The sequence below is a fragment of the Xyrauchen texanus genome, chromosome 39, assembly GCF_025860055.1.
Source record: "Xyrauchen texanus isolate HMW12.3.18 chromosome 39, RBS_HiC_50CHRs, whole genome shotgun sequence".
In the NCBI taxonomy this organism is placed as follows: Eukaryota; Metazoa; Chordata; class Actinopteri; order Cypriniformes; family Catostomidae; genus Xyrauchen; species Xyrauchen texanus.
The window spans coordinates 37,932,907-37,935,406 of NC_068314.1; the positions used below are offsets into that span (position 1 = coordinate 37,932,907).

At 39.6% G+C, this 2,500-nt stretch overlaps 1 pseudogene; it reads left to right on the forward strand.

The window, feature by feature from the left end:
* LOC127632947 (sodium-coupled neutral amino acid transporter 3-like) overlaps positions 1-2,500 on the forward strand; it is a 45,159-nt pseudogene that overhangs the window by 39,655 nt on the left and 3,004 nt on the right.

Consider the following 2,500-nt stretch of genomic DNA (forward strand, 5'->3'; position numbering starts at 1 on the left):
TCTGTCTTTCTGTTTGTCTGTGTTTCTGTCTGTCTGTCTGTCTTTTTGTCTGTCTGTCTGTCTTTCTTTTTGTCTTTCTGTCTTTCTTTTTGTCTGTCTGTCTTTTTGTTAGTCTGTCTGTCTTTCTTTTTGTCTGTCTGTCTTTTTGTCTGTCTGTCTGTCTGTCTGTCTTTTTGTTAGTCTGTCTGTCTGTGTGTCTGTCTTTCTGTTTGTCTGTCTTTCTGTCTGTCTTTATATCTGGCTGTCTGTCTTTCTTTTTGTCTGTCCGTCTTTTTGTTAGTCTGTCTGTCTTTCTTTTTTGTCTGTCTGTCTGTCTTTCTTTCTGTCTGTGTGTCTGTCTTTCTGTTTGTCTGTGTTTCTGTCTGTCTGTCTGTCTTTATATCTGGCTGTCTGTCTTTCTTTTTGTCTGTCTGTCTTTTTGTTAGTCTGTCTGTCTGTCTTTTTGTCTGTCTGTCTGTCTTTCTTTCTGTCTGTGTGTCTGTCTTTCTGTTTGTCTGTCTTTCTGTCTGTCTGTCTGTCTTTATATCTGGCTGTCTGTCTTTCTTTTTGTCTGTCTGTCTTTTTGTTAGTCTGTCTGTCTGTCTGTCTTTATATCTGTCTGTCTGTCTTTGTTTTTATCTGTCTGTCTTTTTGTTAGTCTGTCTGTCTTTATATCTGTCTGTCTGTCTGTCTTTCTTTTTGTCTGTCTGTCTTTTTGTTAGTCTGTCTGTCTGTCTGTCTTTATATCTGGCTGTCTGTCTGTCGGTGTAACAATGCTGGCAAGGATGAAGACGATGATGGAGCGAAGAACCCAAGTGCAGTTTATTTAAATAAACGTGAAACCAAAAACCGTCAACAATAAACGAGAACTAAACATAAACATAAACATGAACTTGAACTTGAACTAGACTTTACTTGGCATGAACAAAAACAACAAAGTTACACTTACAAACATCAATACTAGACAAAGGACAATGGTAAACATGAGGACTTCATTACATGACATGTGTAACAAGACGACCAATGAACAGACAGAACTATAGACAAGACTATTAAACTAAACCAATGTCAAACTAGAACTGAGAACAACCTAACAAACAATGATATCAATAACAAGACAAGACTAATAAACAAAGGAACCAATGAGAACAAAACACATGACACATGGCGGGAACAGCATAACATAACATAACATGACTAGCCAAGGAAGTGAACAAATTTCAAAATAAAAGACATGAAATCAAAACATGAACAAAAGCACATCGAAACATGTCTGTCTGTGTGTCTGTATTTCTGTGTCTTTCTGTGTGTTTGTCTGTCTGTCTTTCTGTCTGTCTGTCTGTCTGTCTGTCTGTCTGTGTGTCTGTATTTCTGTGTCTTTCTGTGTGTTTGTCTGTCTGTCTTTCTGTCTGTCTGTCTGTCTGTCTGTCTATCTGTCTGTTTATCTGGCTGCCTTTCTGTCTATCTGTTTGTCTGTCTGTCTTTTTGTCTGTGTGTCTGTCTATCTGTTTGTCTGTCTGTTTTTCTGTCTGTCTTTCTGTCTGTCTGTCTGTCTGTGTGTCTGTCTTTCTGTGTGTTTGTCTGTCTGCCTTTCTGTCTTTCTGTCTGTCTGTCTGTTCGTCTGTCTGCCTTTCTGTCTATCTGTTTGTCTGTCTGTGTTTTTGTTAGTCTGTCTGTCTGTCTGTCTGTCTGTGTGTCTGTCTTTCTGTTTGTCTGTCTGTCTGTCTGTCTGTGTGTCTGTTTGTCTGTCTGCCTTTCTGTCTATCTGTTTGTCTGTCTGTCTTTTTGTTTGTCTGTTTGTCTGTCTGTCTGTCTGTGTGTCTGTATTTCTGTCTGTCTGTCTTTCTGACTGTCTGTCTGTGTGTCTGTCTTTCTGTCTGTCTATCTTTCTGACTGTCTGTCTGTTTGTCTGTCTTTCTGTCTGTTTGTCTTTCTGTTTGTCTGTCTTTCTGACTGACTGTCTGTCTGTGTGTCTGTCTTTCTGTCTGTCTATCTTTCTGACTGTCTGTCTGTGTGTCTGTCTTTCTGTTTTTCTGACTGTCTGTCTGTCTGTGTGTCTGTCTTTCTGTCTGTCTATCTTTCTGACTGTCTGTCTGTTTGTCTGTCTGTGTGTCTGTCTTTCTGTGTGTCTGTCTTTCTGACTGTCTGTCTGTCTGTCTTTTTTAATAATCCCCTGGAATCTCATGATGTGTTTTACAGTTTGTCTCGTAGTTAACGGAGGTTGTGTCAGAGATGTTATTGTGGAGTGAGACATGATGTGAATGGAATATGAAGGTTGAGAATAAGAATAAATGAGTGTATGCATGTGTTTCTGTCACCGCAGGGGCTACGTCAGCACCGTGCCTCATCTTTATATTTCCAGCTGTGTTTTACATTCGCATCGTGCCCAAGGAAGAGGAACCTAACCGCTCTGTGCCGAAAATCCTCGTAAGTACTTTCATTTCATTTTCACTTCCTCTCTGTCCTTCCACAATGGGATCTAATGTCTTACTTTGTCCTGGAATGTAGATGTTTTGATATT